Genomic DNA, 18,786 nt, shown 5'->3' on the forward strand with positions numbered 1-18,786 from the left:
CTCCTGAGAAATAATAAGCCTGGCTACTGAGTAATTATTAAATACACAGAACTGTTAAATCCTCACATTGTACAGATTCTAAAAGAAATTAATCATTTTGAACTCTGGAGAATACAGTTTTAGAAGAAATAGCAAACACACAATAGGGTATTTAAATGCTAATACAGTCAAACAGTTTAAAGCATGGCATACATTTTAATATTGGTTTACTGAATACTAATTATGCTCCACTAAAGAGTGGTAAGTACCATTTACTATGATTTGTTGAAAGTATTGATCTAAATGGTGACAAGCAGCATTTCTCTTACTGCGCATATCTTTAAAAACACATATCTTCAGATTACTAAGTCTTACTAAAATGCATTTTCTTTTGAATTTCCTGTGGCAGTTATCAGTGGCAGCTTAATGTGCTACGGCTCCATATTATTTCAGCTCAACAGCATTGAGAAACAGTGTCTGCAAGCCAGAGACAGATCGTTATTTGTGATCTAAAACTTATTCTTCCCTGCAACACGAGGCTGACAACTTTCCTGCTTCCACACAGGTCACGCAGCAGAGGCCACGGGCTGCAGAGGGGTCTTCAGCAAACAGCCGTGCCCTGGGTCGTCAGCACAACTAACGCAACGTGGCCCAGCTAAACACACCAGGCAACCACTGGGACAAGCACAGAGCAATTACGGCTTAATAAATAGTTTTTAATAGTAATCCTCTATTCCACTAAGAGACCATACCTGTTGCATTAAATGCAAATTAAATACGTACTTAAATTCAATTTAAAGCTCTTCTGTTTTCTTTTATCTGTTACATCAAAGATATCAAAAAAGCAGTAGCTTTATTTTTCTCATGTGCTTCAGAAATAAAATGTGAATAGCAATGACTTRACGGGAACATGAATGCAGAAGCGGATTCAACTCTATTAACTTCTGCAGTTTTGCTGCAGAAATTGTTTCCCTTGATATTTTAATTTCAGCTTTGCGGATCGCAGAAAGCAGCAAGGTCGAACCCTCTGCTGATTCTCCTCAAACTGCACAGGATCATTTAGCATAATTCAAGTGCTAGTGAAAAATTAGTACTGGAAGCCATGATAAATGGGTTCCTGTTTGTCTCCTTAATGTAACAGGATTAGAGCAAAAGAAAGTACCATTTCTGTGGTTCAGCTGAAATAAACRCTAAAAAAGGCCAATTTACACTTCCAACACTACTTGCAATCACATAATGTTTAAGAAATTATTTCGGAGTATAGCTTTGTTTTGCTATATAGCTGTAAGTAGGCCATTCACTAAAATATCTTAGCTGTTTTTCTTACAGTAACAGATCACAGGCATTTTATAATTTCTTTTATCCCTAAAATTAAAGAGAGCTGTCCTGGCTTTACACTTTCACAGGGATAATGCATTATGGTGGGGAAAGCAACGAAGGGCTCTGACACTGATGAAATCATCATCTCTTTTACCTGCCCTAAATTTATTGTTAGAGGCTTCACAACCAGGAGCAGGAGAAAGAAACTTTTCCCTGAGTCACTATGATACTGAATACACGACCACAGAGTAAGAAATATGTAGTCAATCACTGCCCATTGTGAGCAGCTGGGATGCTCCTTTTCTTCTTGACCGGTTTCTGGTTGGAAGCCACACCACGAAGCCGTGCAGTGCAGCAGGACACAACTAACCCACTGCTTTATGCAGGCAAAGCGCCTGGGCACCCACRTTGTGTCTGGAAGAGAAGGTGCCCAAGGCAGGAGATGCTCCCAGAYGGCCTGGGCAGGAGTTGGCACAAAGCCCTGAGCAGGGCACCCTGTTCCCCCTCTTATGACCACATGTGTCTACAGGTCAGGGTGGTGAAGTGGAGACCGCCCAGGGCTGGAACTAATCCCATGGTCCTCAAAGGCTGAAGGCTGCTGGGGAAGCCCATGCAGACACCAGGCCCCAGGATATCCCCAAAGTGCTTTCTCATTCCTCACCCGAGTACACAAGGGCAACGTGCAGGTGCTGTGCAGCCCACAGGAGGGGTTTCGTGAACAACACAACCTGCACGGACATACGCACAACCCCATATTCTATGGTCTGACACCGCTTTGGACCACGCGAGCAGCAGGTTCCCCCGCGCCGGGCAGCGCAGCCCTGCACCAGCTTTTACCTTCCGCTTAATATAATTATCAATATATATGGAGAAAGAAAGAAAAAAAAATAAAGCAAGTAAATGAGGAGTTGCCATAGCAACTGCTACCTCCTAGGAATATGGAATATACGGGACAACCCTCACGGAGGGAATGTTTTATTTATCGTTCCATGCTTTGGAGCGTCGGGCAGAGCGCCGGTGCCGGACGCCGCGGCGCGCGACGGCTGCCTGCGCTCGGAGCCGCTCGGCTGCTCCCTGCTCGAGGCTCCCGCAGCCCCAATCCCACCAGGGCTCCAGGCCGCAGCAGAGCTCCTGGCTGSCAAGAACGGGCCGCGGGATGGCTAATGTGAGCAAAAGCTCCAGCAACGTGAGCTCAGACACGTGAGCACACGGCACCGCTACCCACCCTGTGGAGCTCAAAGAAGAGGTGCCGGGGTACGGGGAGAAACAGTCATTTGGAGATCAGTGTGCAGGGCATGCAAAGACTGCAGAGAGAAGAGGACACAGCTCACACACCARCTTCACCAATATGGTAACATGCTCGAGGTCACCTACAGGAAACACCTTTTTTATGGTCATGCTTCATTCTTGCGATGCATACCACAGGATGATAACGTTCAAATACAAAATAAAACAGTAATTAAAAAAATAAAGAAAAGCAAAAATTCAGGCTTGATTTTTTGGAAGTGCAGAAAGAGAACTCAAATCACCCTTCTAAAAATTCTCCTTTTAAAACCGTCATGCCCTGAGCAGAGGTATCTGAGCAGGTGACAGCRGCTGTGTGGTACTCGCTTGGCCAGGCTACGCCACAGGAAAGGAAGAAATTCACCCTATTTTTCCACCTGAAAAAATGGGGACTTTTTCACTAGATGCCTCCTCAGCAGTGTGACAGGCAACAGAAATTACACGTGCGGGAAAACAAGCTAACGACAGAGCCAAGCTGGGACCGGCTTCACCACCAACCGCCCTCCTCTTAAAAAAGAAGGGAGAGACCAGAAACAGGAGGACGAGGTGGGAGCGAGAAGGGCTTGGGCCAAGGACGTGCTGCAGGACAGAGACGGCCACGCTCTTCTCTCCAGGCAAAAGACACTCTGAGCAGCAGTAACAGCTTTAACCACAGCGGCTGCAGCAGCAGGAGCTGCAGCCTTAAAAAGACACGCTCCTGTTTTCCCTTTTCCTAGTATTTCCTTTCCTAAGCTTTTCTTTGCTGCCAGGCTAAAAGAGCATCGCTCCGAGCACCTCGGCGCTTCGGAGCACGCCCGTGACTCCTGCCGTCTCCTGCCAGATGGGAGACGCAAGCCCAGATCTGCTGCTAGCTCAAATCTGCAGAAACGCTCAAGCAAATGGCAAATTTGCCCCTCCAACGTGCTGGAATTTGTGCTCTAGTGCAACGTCGAAGGGCTGAGAGAAGGGACGGATGCTGTGCTGGGATGCAGCGCACCCGGAGCCTGTGCCACTGGGGAATATCCCATTATTTTATCCAGGTAGAATAAACCAGGAGCACCATCTTCCCCCAAATCCTCACAAAGGCAAATCGGGATGAAATCCCGTAGGTGGGAAAGGGGCCCTAGGAGGAGAGGGCACCCGGGCTGGAGCCTTGGCTGCTCGGAGCTCCGCAGGGCGCCCGGGCAGAGGAGGGCCTGGCTGCTCCCGCTCCTCCAAGTCAGCTCCTTGCTGCTTGTCTGGGTCTGAAGTCAACCACCCCATACCAGGTCTACCACAAACCGTCACTCAACATCAAGCTTTTTATGCTTGGGGTCTTGTTTCAGCTCAAGGCGGGAGGAAAAGGCGGCGCTTCAWTGCAACCACGTGCTGCAGTTCTGCTTTGGTTGCCAGCTTGGAAAGCCAGTTACTGCCGCAGCCGCATCCGCAAGGGGAGAGGGACCTTCAGCCGCYTCTTCTGATGGGGCACCCCGAGCACCCCGTTGGCACAGAAAGCCACCCGTGGGGATGGCTGCCCTGCYGCCTCCATCTGTCAGTCTCTCCAGAGCGCTGGGTGCCCCAGATGGACGTGGGAGCCCTGTCCGGCACAGGCAGCTCCTGTGGGCCGCGCGCGGCCGTGGGACGAGGAGCCAGCGGGACYGGGCAGAGCCAGCRGGACCAGGCAGAGCCAGCGGGACCGGGCAGAGCCAGCGGGACCGGGCAGAGCCWGCGGGACCRGGCCCTGCGCGGCACCTGAGGCTCCCGCAAGGCCTGTTTGATGCCAAGAACCAGGGGACGGCACAAGTGGAGGCGCGGGAACCTGCCAGGATTTGATCATTTAAGTGAAAGACACTTCAAGGGAAGAGAAAATGCTCAAATTTTAAGAGTCCTATTTCACTCATGTGCTTTAAAATTGTAATAATCCATTTGATGCCAACAAGAAGAGAGGAAAAAGAGAATCAAAGAACAATAAAAAAATGCCTCTACTTATAATTTTATTCTCTTCACTACAAAGTCTGTAGTCCTTTTTCTTCCTGTCATGAATCTTCTGCAGCTGAAAAGGCCCTCAAGCTACCGACAGGTTTTAGTCCAGTTAGACCATCAGTGGCTTTGTGCACTTGAGGGCCCATGATGAAGGGCTGAAAGAGCCTCAAGTTTGCACTTTTGAGCAACACTGGAGACGAGAGAAGACAGGTAATCCCACATAATCCTCACTTTAGTAATAAACAATCTGATCTAAATCCCTCATTAAATATATAAATATATTTATAGTTTGGATGAACAACATTTCATCCAAAATGCTGCTGCACGCACATGGCCGGGAAATGTTTTTGTTGTGGAAACTCTTGCTGGGCTGAAGCTTTGATTTCCTGACCTGTTTAGAGGAGTAACAGGGAACCTCAGTACCTCTTTCCCGCTGGCTCTGCTTGGAGGAAGGCAGCTCAAGCGCAGGGCAGGACTTCTGATCCCACCAGGATTTCCTAGCGCTTCCTCTGCTTCCCACCACTCAGGYGGCCCTGGGCTGATCAGAGCAGCCRGTGCAAGGCAGGACAGCCCCGAGCCAAGGAAACACACAGCAAAAGCACAGGGATGTGCAGCAAACACCACGTGCTGGGCCCTCCTGGCCAGCTGTCCTGCCAGCCTGGGCAGCGGGAGCTGCTGGGCTAATACAGAGGATGAAGAAAAGAAATCAAGCACTGTGAAACAATCTCCTCGCTGCAATCTTCAATTAAAAAAAAATGAAAGGAAATGAGTGAATAATTCCTCTCTACCTTAGGGAATAAGGGAAACCAGATATTCAGAAACAAGGATTATAAGCAGCCGGGCGAGCTCTTTTCCAGAACCAACTCATCTACAGAGCAGAAACATTAAAAGTTTTCTCCATCAAAACATATTTGTTTCTCAGTTTATGAACCAAAGGGAGCAAGTTGCACATACATTTCAAATTCTGCATTAAAAAATGTGTACAAACATTTYCGATAATCAAGATGACTGTGAAACGTTTGTGCCAAGTGTTTCAAATAGCTCTTCCTCATGTGAAGACGGTTCAGATCCATCACATGGTATTGGTGCCAGGCCCAGCGTCTCAGCCTGCAGGATTCAAACATCATGAATCAGCTCCCTTCAAAATCAATTTAGAGACATTAGAGACAATACACACGTAATTCTTGGGGGTTTTTTACACTACAGCACTGGGATACCCAGCACTGTATCGTTTCCTGCAAATGCACCTGGGAGAGCTCTGTTCCCGCTCCGTCCGGGATGCACCTTTGGGCCGGGCTTGCCCTTTGGGATCCCAACGTGTTACTTTTGTTCACGGCATTTTCTCAATATCCATCAGCACCCACATTGTGCCCAGACTTGCCCAGGCTCYGTCCACTACAGGCTGCCAGAGACAGCCTTGCTGCTGAACACACCGAACTGCAACACCGTGCAACACAGCGCCACGCAGCACCGTCACAACACGTCCATGTGACAGCGGAAAAGCCGGTACCCACCTGGGGATTACACAATAAATAGACTCCATTAAACTACTCTGTAAACTCTCCTGTGAGAAATTTCTCTTTGATCCGGAGCTTAATAGGAATTATTTAATCATAATGAGATGGTAATAAAACAGCATCACCTGAATAAGCTATTTTATTACCTGTTTTATAATTAGCTCTCCCTCATTATAATTCTTTCAGATGTTTCAAGCTCATAATGCAAAGGGCACGTATGGAGGTGTGTGGAGCGGGGGTTGTTTGCGCTTGTGCTAACAAGCCCCTTGCAGGGCACCCAGTGAGTTTTGGTGTTTACCGGGGCGCTCGGAGGCATTGGGGTGCCGCGGCCCCCGAGGGTCGCAGGATGACTGCAAACGCCTTCCTCACATGTAGCTTGTGGCATAATTGGATGTGACTGTTCTGGAGAAAGGTTTTGGTGCCACAGATCACACCGGAGGCCCTTGCAGGGCGCCCGGCAATTTGTACCGCTCCTTTAGCCCCAGGAGCCACACGCTGCTTCAAGGAGGCTGCAAAGAGCCGCCCTTCCCGCAGGATCCGCTGCTCCCAGCAACATCCAGGGCTTCCGCTGCTGCCAACCTGCCGTCTCCAGCCACATCTTGCCCAGGCATTTTCACGTGTACCACAGAACTTAGGACACTTCCAATGATTCCATACGGCACATTTTTGTAGTGCTCCTAATTTCCTTTGGTGTAATATTAGGTCCATGGGCCTTGGCCTGCTCTCAGGGCCCCTCGAGACATCCACGCAGCACCAAGGGACAACCTGGCGAGCCCTGTGAACGCRGCGGAGCTCCTCACACAAACCCCCTTCGCTCTGGTAGGAGCCTAATTGGATTAGGACACATCATTTGATAATTCTGCAGTTAGTCACTGCAATAAGCATGTGAGTAATTCCAATTTTGCAGAAAACTAGTCATCTTGGTGCAGCTGTACACTTCGGCAGGAAATTATTTTTAGGAACTTTTGAAAGAGTGTACTATTTAAAACGATGTCAGAGATGCCACAGAAAAGAAACAAGCAATAAAATCCGGTCAATATTTCCATTTGTGAATTCGTAAACTCTGGATATTTGACTCTACAACAGCGATTATGGGCGAGGGTCAAGAAGGGGCATGTACAATAAAGACCTCTCTTTTATGCCTGGATAAAATGCTCTTATAACAGGAATATAAAAAGAAGGTAAACAATCTGTGATGACAAATTAGCATCTAAAATTTCTAGGCTATCTAACCTCCTTTGCAYGTACTCTGAACAAACACTAATAAAGTGCTCGGCACTACAATGTTGCTGTTTGAGTAGCTAAATGGTAATGGAGCAGATGCTTAATATCAGCCTTTAAGCCTCAAAATGTACAAATATAATTAATTGCCAGGCCAATTTTGCAGGCTTGGTTTTTGAAAAGAACGATGGGGKAACTTTACAATTTTTACTGTAGGCAAAAGTTTTCTTTTCGGGTAGAGGGAGGGAAATGGAGATTTATTTTTAATATAATAAAACCCAATTTTCATCTTATTAATGTATCATCTTCACTGATCTTCCCTCCAGCCCATGCAGGGTTATTGAATTCTTCTTATTTATATTCCTGTGGTACATCGAAGAAAGTCCAAGTCTGAGCAACCCCTGATATTCTTTTTAAACGGACAACTGCAGCATTTGTGTCCAACCAACACGGGCAACGCGAGGCTACGGGGCTATCTGCATACACTTGCACCGTGCTGGGCACAAGGCAACCCGAGTCCTCATCCCTGGCCCAGGGCTGCGGTTCCCGCTGCCGCGAGCACCTCGCAGCCCCATGCAGCCCAGGGAAATAAAAGGGCTTTCRAGAGAAACCAGCTCTCACCAAGGAAAGCACTGCTGCAAACGGGACAATACAGGGGCTATTGGCACTGACACTGCTCCTGCGAGTGCAATCTGCTCCTGTGAGCGCCAGCCCTTGGAAATCCAAGGTGTTTCCCAGCTCCCACTCTGTCCCCCAATCAGAGCCCCGTTGCCAAGAAGGACAAGGAAAGGGCCACCCTGCACGTCCGGGGACCCTGCAGTTGATTTTGCAGCCCAACAAATGGTTCCAGCAGGGAGTGCTGCCTGCTCGAGCGCCTGCAGGAAGGGAAAGCAGAGCGATGCAAGCCTGGCCACGGTAGATTCACTGACAACTTAAATACCCGTAAAGTAGTTTCCTAGYGCTATGCACCTTGCTCTCCTCCCTCCAGCAAGAAGCACCATTTTAAATGATTGAAGGATCCTCAATTTCATTTTATAGCTATGTATACAACATACTCTATTTCATATCATCACAGCATATAGACTATTAAGAGATTTGACTTTAATAGGGAAATTAAGAAAAACATCCTGAAGAGTGCATTTATCTTTAAGCATAGCAGTAGACCTGTTTAATGCCAGGGTAAGAGGATAGAGATTGAGGATGATCGTTTCTTTGGCACGTTGGGTATGTGCAAAATGTTCAAATGACTTCACAAATGGTACACGGAAAACTGTCACTGCATGCAAGSAGATAATTATAAAAAAAAMMCRWTTTTTTTTTGTAAGAACAACCCTATACACCTAAGTCTCACCATAAGAAAGCAGCAATAAAGTATGTGCAAAAGTGCTGTGTAATTTGTTGACAGCAGCAGCCCCCTCCATGCAAACCCTCATCTCGCGTCAGGCTCCTACGGTGCAAACCCATATTCTCAAGATGCAGGATATTTTTGCCTGCACTCTGCTATGTTTGACAGATCCCCATAATCTGTAGATCTGTATCCATGCTGGGATACCAAGCACACCTGCTTCCGTGCCAGCACACACAGTATTTTCTAAAGCATAATCCTCAGGCTTTGAAACAGAACAGAGCTGTGCAGAACTGCTTATTTGGAGGAAAAAAAGAAAAAGGAAGAAAGCAAAAAGCAAGGCCATTACTTGACTTCCTTTCCAGAGGAAAAAAAAGAAGAAGTTAAATGCAATTACAGTCCATTTATTTGGACTGTAATGATTTTTTTCTTATTGGTGACAGAAGAAAGAACACGGTGACATGCAGCAGCCAGGCAGTTGTAGTTGGCTCGGAAGCAGCCGGCTTGCTGTGGATGCACCCATGGAATCTCAGCGCCACTGACATCCACACCTGGAGCTCATGGCTCAGTCACATCCACATGACAAATACGTAAGGCYCAGGCACACCTAGTGACAACTGGTGTTTGCAAAGGACTGGGAAAGGGAGCAGAAATCGGAGCAATCCCTGCTCACCGATACTTGGCACAGTTGGTTGGGGCTTGGGCGGCCAGAACAAACTGCAACTTGAGGTAGCTGATGAGGATTTAAATTCCAGAACACCTTGGAGCTCAGAAAGAGCCAAAATATGCAAGTATATTTACTGCACGTTGAGATAATGATGTACTGTTGTTATGAATCATCATGTAGTTACCACTGCCTCCAAAGCTTCGCTTTGCTATTGCAATACAGCTTCCGAAGGCAAGACTTTGCCTTAAGATTTATCTGCACAACCATGCTGGCTTCAACAGAAGTCTTTTATCTGTCCTTTTTTTTCTGTGTTTTTTCTTTTTCTGTTTTTTTTGGGRGGGAGGAGGAGTGAGGTATGTAGGTAGAATACAGAGAGTGAGAGAAGCGCAAGCTGGGGCAAAGACTGGGGCTACAAATAAAGAAATACATGAAGAAACCAGTGCACCTTGCTGCACTGCTGTGCCCCATTTACTGCACCTTGCTGTACAGGCCTCACTTAGGCCAAAATACCATTAGGGGTGAAAATCTCTTACACTCGGCCCCCTCTGCTCCATATCTGTGCGGGTTCCTCAGCCTGCCGAGCCCACTGCCCCTCAGTACCCTTGGGCACCTTCGAACTGAGCACCCCGGAGGGCTCAAGCGCTCGGGTGCTCCCCAAGCGAAACRCTCCTCTTGCGGCTCTGCTGGACAAGGGCAGGATTTGGGGCAAAACCACAGCATCCCTGGAGATCTCAGCACAGCTTCCCACAAAACCAGCACCCATCCTCTCCAGGGAGTCCCTAGGTGTGTTCAGGGAGGTGACTTCAGCAAGACAAGGACATCAGGGACAACGCAAAAGCAGCTGTGGGGCCCAAGGTGCCCAGCACACGCTCGCAGCCTCTGCTGACCAGATTCCAAGGCTTTGTCCTATTCTCTTCTCCCCTTCACAATAAATCTGCGTTCATAATGAACAGGGCATCGCCCAAACACCACCCAAATAAGCCTCAGAGGTCTTGACCGGGCAAACAGCCCTAATGCCTATATGGATAAAAGGGGGCATGGCGGAGAGAGGCAGTTTGGGGATAAACTCCAAGCATTAGCGAAACGAGGGAATAGCGCAGGGCTGAACGCTGCTCTGACCTTTGGAAATCGTCCTGCTGCTCATGTGAGCAAATATAAATAAGCACTTTCAGACCATACTTGCAAAATAAGCTGCATGATACATCTCTCCATTTACCTTTTATCTGAAACTTAGTATGAGAAAGGTCCTTTTGAAAATTACTTTTGTCTATTTAATTAATCTTCTGCCCATATAAAAATCTTAAAATGATTATGAACACATTCAATTTTACTTCCATTGATTTATCTCCATCTGATGGCCTATTTTATCTTTTATAAGGCTCACAATAGCAGAACTGGGTCATAATGTAAGTAATACAGTAATAATGTACATTTTGGTGAACCCTGTTATTAAACCTCTCATTCCTCTCTGCTCTGCACAAAATGAAGCCTATTACAGCGATTGGACTTGCGCTGCTTGGATAAAGCATGGTCAATTGAACCGACTGAACTTAATTTTTCCAGTCTTAATCCTGACATTCAATGCACCAAACAGCAATCCCACCAAACAGGAGTCCTCATGCAGCCCTTCCCCACCAATCCAGGCACCATCACGATGGCCAGAGCCGCCTTCGGAAGCCTTCAGAAGGGACACAGGGACAGGAAACACCAAACTTTGGGCTGGAGATGGAGGAAAGGTTACGTGAGAGCCTGTGAAGGGCATTCCTGGCTTTACCGTGAAGTTCCTGACTCCCAGAAGTCAAGTCTTGCAGCTCTGAAATCAAGATAAAACGAGCTGTATCTACTTTGCTGCAGGCTGCTTATCAGCAGCGTGGAGACATTGCAGAGACTCATTATATACAATATACATGAGATGTGAAAATTGTTCCTTCCAATTTATTGTAGTATCAATGTCCTTAGGTTATAGATTCTGTCTTTGTGAATACTACTAAGAAAATCAGCACATGACTCTTCTGAAGACTTTTCCAGGTGAGATCCACCTCAATTAACCTAGGGAGTACAGGGGATGGAATATATAGGCTGTTATTCAGAAGTTGCTTGAATTTCATTTCAGGTAGAAATTGATCACTGTGGGTGAATTCACCCAGTTTAGAGGACTAATAAAAAGGCATTCAAACCACTTAGCCCTCCTTGCACAATAAGACCTTTAAGTTGAAGTTTTGCATCCAACTTTCTGCTTCACTGAGAGATTGCCATTCTATGGCATCTTTCAGTGCATAGTTTTGTGTGTTTCAGGTATTACTGAACACATTCCTCAGCTAATAAGGTAGAATTTAAAGGGCAATATTGGAAAGCTCTCTCTGAAATTAATATACTCTCCTAGTTTACCTCAACCGAGTGCTCAGCTACTGTTGCTGCACCAATGCATTTGGTATTTAATTGTACGCCATGATGATACCAGATAATTATTGCACGGAAAGAAGGATTGCTGTCTTCTTCAGGTTCACTASCTCGAGCTTACTTTGAGGAGGTAATACAGAATTTTGACAATACCCCCAGTCTTGTTGGCGTTTGCTTTACAGCCCCAGTCCCGTGGAAGGGCTGTCAAACAGCCCCGCTCCCAAGCGCGTTTTTCTCAGCACGCAGCCAGCAGCCTTCAGCACAAACACCCACCGGGGCAGCACGAGGTAGAAGATACAAAGGAGCGGTGTGAATTTCGGTCGCTACGAGGTTCCCCCCAGCACCACGCGGGCTCCTGGAAGCGGGAGCGGAGCAGATTGCAGCTCATCCGTGCGCACGCCCGCGCACACAGCGTTTCCTGCTCCGAATCCCACACGGGCACCACTTGACCGCGGCTCCTCCTGCACTCCCAGCTCTTCCCCACCCGCTCACCAGCCCCAGGAGCCGGGACTCTCCCCCACTGCTTCTCACCTCTATCAGATCATAGATGGACGAGAAAAAGCCCTTATTCCTATCTGATTAAAATTAATGTTATTGCTCAGCACCACACAGAGGTGTTTTACTTAACCTAGTCTTTGAGGAAAGAGAAAATCCCATCAGCTTTATTTTGTCAATCTTTGCAAAAGTCCTTAATTCGTGCTAATACCTTCTGCTCATGGTACTTCTCGTGGTGTTAAAACTAGAGCAGGTCCCCAAGTAGCGGGGAATAGCCACAGTGACAAAAGATATTCTGAGTGCATGGAAATACCGGGTGCCCTCATTTTATCTCTCATTTATGAGACGGCTTCAAAAGCCCCTCTCTAGAACTCAGTAAAGCAAATAGGGAAAGAAAAAAAAATCCTATTCACTCAGCAGAGAGATGTAGCTCAGGATTAAAACACGGGCCAGAGAGAYGCAGTGTGAGAGTGTCTTATGCGGCAGGTCAGCAGAACAAACTCCAGGCTGGGGTTTTAGCCATCCACCTAATCTGTCTTAACCCCTTTACAGGGCAAAAATGATCTTTTCTGCAGCATAACAAAGACAGCTGTACACTACAGCGAGCGCTGACGAGCAAAACTGTGTTTTATGCTATGGTTTGCTCCCTCCTTTAGCTTGAAAGTCAATTTTAGCCAAACAAATTCTGAGCACTGTCGCATTACCAGACATAGGAGAAAAACGAATGCTACAGGTGTTCTTTAAAAACCAGTAATAATGCATGACACAATGCAGCAAAATTCATGAAATAATGATGCCACCAGGGTTCGCAGCAGAGTACGAGCTGCACACGATCAATTCTAATCTGCTACAGGTGCAACTGTCTCCCTAAGTAAAGCCAACCTAGGTGTGAGAGAGTACGTGTGCTTTGCATTACGAAGGGAAATAAAACCTGGCATTGCACGCTGGGCTCGATTTTGGAGCAGAGACGTAACTCTTTCAGCTGGAACCCTCATGCTATCCCAAATTCCGTGTTTCAGTGGCAAACACAGCACTTCCTTTGTCACAGGCGTAAGAAAGGAAAGGCAACAATTATATTTAATTTTCATACAAACTAATGTGTACAGAACATCTGCGCCATGGTTTACTGAAGTCAGGTTATCATCAGAGTGCTTTTTTGTGCAATACAGCTCATTAGGAAAAGAAATATTCGTATAATACAACTCTACCTCATGTTTTGTGCACACAGCACATTTAAGAATGAATCCTAACACTTTAGCAATATGAGTGTTATGGCTCAAGTTCTTTTTTTTCTTTTCTTTTTCAACCCAAGTACATGTTGGCAAGGATTTGCCTTTGCCAGTCATTTGCCCCAGGCTGAACACCGGAGCTGAGACAGGTGACTCATCTGAAGGATCAAGGGGAAGGATGGGGCTTGCATGCATTAAAAATAAATATATATATATTTTTTTTCATTTGAGAAGACACATAGTATCTGCATAGTTTTGAGTAATGACTGGAAATATAACAGATTTTGGTCTTTGAATAGAAGATTCATCCTTTCCTATACCTGTGAAAACCGGAATCTCCGCCCTCACAAGCAGAAAAGGCTTGTTTAACTCTTCCTATTTCACACATAGCAGCTGATGGTGCTGAGGGAAATAGAGGTGACTGATGGGGAAGATGAAACAAGTCGGGCAAGGAAAGAGGCTGGGCTAGAAAAAGCCAACGTAGGGAGGCACATGTGCAGGGAATCGGCGGCTGCAGCTTCCAAGGCCTCATCAAATGGCCTCCAACAGCTCTCCCTGAAACCCATGGACACCGTATTCCTGCCTCAGCCTCCTCATGCCATCCAGGGAGGAATTCCAGCTCTCCTCTCCTAACTGTGAGTTCATTAGCTTAAGTGCAGGGGCTAAATACTCACAGCTGCTAATGGGCTCACAGCAGGAGCTGCAATTTGGTGGCTGAAATGCAGTCCCTTGTTAAGCAGCCTGAAAAACCAGCTCCAAGGCATCCCAGATGAGACACCCTAAACTAGAGGGTGCATTTGACCTTAATTTCTGTTTGTCCATTCAATCCTATGAGGTAAAGCAGGTACTCCCTTACTCAACAAGGAGTTTTAATTCTAGAAAAATAAATCCTAAATGTTTATACACCAGTCAGTGAAATGCTGAGCACTAGAGAGGAGCCCAGAAAGAAATTAATAATTCTGTCTTCAGAACATGGTTTGAATTATGTGCAGAAAATAAGGCACAGGGGACACATTGATTAATGAAAAGAAAACAAAATATTGAATGGCCTCTCATTAATTGAGCATCCTACTTTCTGTGCGCTGAATGAGGCCAGATCCTGGGCAAAAATAGCACGAGACCATGGACTGCATTGTAATGCAGATGCACAGAGATGCAAATAAAGGTTGCGCAGACAATTTTAATTTGAGGATTTCCTGAGGTCTACGTGCTTGGGTTAGCAGCCTTTCTAATGTTCTCCTAATGCAGGTATTTTTTGTGTGTAGCAATTTACTGAGAAACGCATTTTGTGGCTGCTGAAAGAGCTGAATTCCTCCACCAGATAAATCAATTGGCCAACCTCATGAATACCGGTGCAACTGAAGAGTGTATTTGACACATGATTTATTCAGATGCAATACTTTAAATATCCAAGTACACTATTAGTGCCTTCTGATCAGCTAAATCAAATAACTACATCTATAAACGCTGCCTTCAACTGACAAAAGAAAAAGGGCAATATTTTTGTATGATATGGAAGACAACAGGATCTGTCTGCTGAGACCTGCCTGTTTAAGGCACATTTAGCAAACGCGGCAGCACAGGGCTGGAGGTGCCTTTAAACATATTCAGCAGCAATGACATTTGAACTCAGTAATTTTTCCCTTAGCATGGTCAGAGCATTATACATTTAAAATGGAAATACATTTCAAAGGAATAGCCCAAAGGTTACGGAATAAATCACCAAGCTAAGCACAGCAAAGTAATGTAGTGGGCAATATTAAAAATCAATGATAATTGCCCCAGGTATTTAAAGTAACAGCAGCATTTTCCCGTATTGCAATCAGAGCAAGAAAGCCATTGCTGTATGTGAAATACATAYCAGACTATACATTTCCTCTAAGCATTTAAGAATGTCATGTAGAAAGATGCTGACCTATCTTCATTTAACCCAGTAAGATAATTGAATATACACCCACCTGTTGGCTTTCAAGAGCTTGCACTGTCTTAACACGATTTCCTAATGATTAATTATAAGCAAAATCAAATATACAGCAAGAGCAAAACTAGAAAACAGCACTACCTACTACAACACTACTACAACAGCAGGATGCAGACCTGTGCGAGATGGCCCTGCAAAGTCTTCTCAAGAACAAAGCTCTGGCTCCATTCCTGGAGCACTGCTCTGTCGACATGAACCTTCACACCCAAACGGGCTCTTGTCAACCCCACCAAGACCCATTTTCTCTACCTGTCTTCTCTCCCAGGAGAAATTACAGGTACTATCAGTACCAGGAGAGTTTGAAACAGAAACGACCACAGGAAAACATTCAGATTTGGAGCATTTTCAAACTTCCAAAAGATGAGCAATCATAGCTTAGAACAGTTAGAAATGAAATGGCACTCAGAAAACCGCAGAAAACCCGCAACGCTCTTAAACCATTTACGCTTACACAGAAATCGAGCGCCCTGCTGAAGGACAAGAGATTTCCAGGAACATCTGCATGGGGTGCACATCACGCTCTCCTGGACCTGCACATCTCGATGGGAACACGAGGCAGCTTCCCAGCCCCGGGAAGCAGCCACATTCCTAAACCAGGGAGCTCCCTCCTTYGCCGGGGCAAGGGCCTCGGGCTCCATTTCCCCCAACTGCACCAGTTACCAGTCACAGCTGCCCACCATAATTAACCACTGCCTAAAAGTAGTGGCTAAAACTGATAAAGGAGATTGGGTGCAATTCCTCTGCTTTGGTCGAAAGTGTAAGCCCCTTTTCTTTGGATTCTGCTAGGAATTCAAAATAAAGCAAATCTACTTATAAAACCGAGCTGTAAAGTGCTAATGCAATGCTGCATTATCGGAGAAATGGTTATTACAATCAAGACAGCTCTGCAATCTCCTAATGAGAGGCACTGGCAAGTGCTACTGCAGATTCAGGGGGAGGGAGAAGAATACCTTGTATTATTTTTAGGTTTTTTTTTTTTTAATGTATAAACTAGATTACATGAAAACTTCACGCTGCCATCAGCTTTATTGGTTCTGCTTGCCAACAGTCAAACAGGCAGCTCTTGCAAAGCGGAGCTTTTAAAAATATTTGAATATGCTGCCATTACCTGTCGTTTTCCTGCTGGGACTGAGAACTCTCTTGACTTGCAGGTTCTTCAAGAGTGATGCTTGAAACTGCTCCGTGTTGAAGCTGTYGGAGACATTTGTCTCCTTAAACAGGGCATTACAAACATTGCTTTTGTAGCCTACTAAAATAAGATTCCAGAAAAACTCCGCTCTAAATAAGGATAAACAACATGGTGGCTTGATCACAGCACACTGCCAGAACAATCACGCTTATAATCCTAGCGCTGACAGTACATTTAGCATCCTCAGTTACAATTACTTCGGTCTCATTTCTCGATCTCCTCGGGATGATGATTCTGACAACATTACACAGAAATCAGGAGCCGTTTCCAGAGACGCCACCACAAATCGGCAGCGCAGGCTAAGCAAAGAGAACTCACTTTAAAGGAACAATCTTCTTTAGTGAAACCTACAGTTTCTGAAGCCAATTTTTCTCTCTCTCTCTYTTTTTTTTTTAAATATCTGCCTTGCAGAACATTAGACAGAGGCTGGAGGGGTTTCTCAAGACTCCCTTTCGCTCTGTGAGTCCAAGCACTGTGGGGTAGACATCAAATCCGACCACGTGTCACTTTGGGGTCCAAGCACCTCCTGGCCAAGCCTCTTCCCACRGTCGGGAGCAAGAAGAGCCACAGCAGACCCAGAAACATTTCTGCACTTTTGCAAATKAAGCGTTTTCAGCAGGTATGTGAGCAGAACTACTTATTTTCATGTCACTGCTTTTCCTGTGGAGGTGAGACGAGCCCGAGCRTCTCCCTACTTTGGGTTCCCCCTCCACTAGCAAAGGAGCAGGGCAGCTGCATGTGAGATGGAGGAGCAGGAGCCCCTCAAGGGGCTTTTGAGGCAAAAGGCAAAGGACTGCTAAATTGTTGCTTTCCAACACCTAGTTTAACAACTAACCTGTAAAGCTGCACCTGGCCTGTCGCAGCCCATTTCAAGGCCTGCAAAAGCACTGAATTCCTGTGGTTTGGGCCTGCCTGGCATCAAACTGCAGGATCTGGCACCTTAACTGGGCTTTAGCGACTACTGGAAGCAAAGATTAGTGGAAATGTTAAGACCTTGCGTGCATAGACACCAACAAGCCCTACGTTACCACTGGCACGAATTGAAGTATGAGGCTACATCCAAGGCACTAATTCCAACAGATTTTTCTAATGCTTAGCTCTGATTTTCATGACATATATATATATTTGCCACTAGTAAGAACTGCAGTGTCCAAGGTTCCTATGTCTAATTTTATGCCCTTTCAAATCAGAGCTCTTTCCAGGCTGCTAACTTGATGGGAACTTTAGAGCATGATTTGTTAAATCAAATCAGTTCAACGTATCTTGCATCAGTAAAAAGTCATTTTGAGATAAATGAAAGCAGTTACACATTTCAAAATAATTCCAAAAGGGAAGTCTGGCATCATAATTTTTAAAGCAAAATACTAAAATATAAACAATGAATTCTGAGGCACATAATCAAAAAGAAACATCAGCTTTTATATTAGAAATGCTCTGAACTGCTGCCTGCATTGTTTCATCATTTTTTTCCATTAAATCAGACACTTCTTCTAAATCAAGCCCTTGGGGACCAAGAGACAAAAGTGATGAGAATGCAATGTGTGAACGTAAGAGCGGAGCATGTGTTTTATAACTAACTCTGTTCAGAGATCAAGGGAAATGTCACTGTTTATAGCCATCAGTAAAGAATCAATGTAATTATGTTTGTAGTATCAATTCAGGTCGTCATTCTAATGCATGCACCATAAAGCCACAATTACAGTTTACATCTGCATTGAGCAGTTGCATTTACCTCTTAACCTAGGGCAGAAGCAAAACAAGCCCCACTTATTTCCCCTTTCTCCCCTAATCTCCTTCATCATTCCAAACTGGAGCAAGTGCATCGCAACCACTGGAGCTGAATCAGAGAATAACAAAGTGCAACTGCATTTGCTGTGAAACCTCAGTTTAGTTCTGGGGTYAGCAGTAAAACCAGAGCAGCGTCTTTAAGCCTTTGGGGTTGGGATGCAGCAAAAACCTCTGTCTCTGGGATAAAAAGAAGAAAAATTCCCAGATTTGCAGCAATTCCTGCTTGAAAGAATTTATGAGCACCAAGGTATTTTCTTTGCTTGCTGACCAGCCCATACTATCTCCTTGCTTTGGGGAAGGGTTTAATTTGGGGGCAAGGGAGATAGACTCTTCCTGTGCACCACGCAAAGGCCACTCTCCACCGCTGCTAACACCAAAGCAGAATGCTTTGCCAAGCAGACTGTGCACACAAAAAGGGGAGCAACAGTCC

Source organism: Nothoprocta perdicaria, unplaced genomic scaffold, assembly GCF_003342845.1.
Source record: "Nothoprocta perdicaria isolate Ctin4 unplaced genomic scaffold, notPer1 scaffold_3, whole genome shotgun sequence".
Classification (NCBI taxonomy): domain Eukaryota; kingdom Metazoa; phylum Chordata; class Aves; order Tinamiformes; family Tinamidae; genus Nothoprocta; species Nothoprocta perdicaria.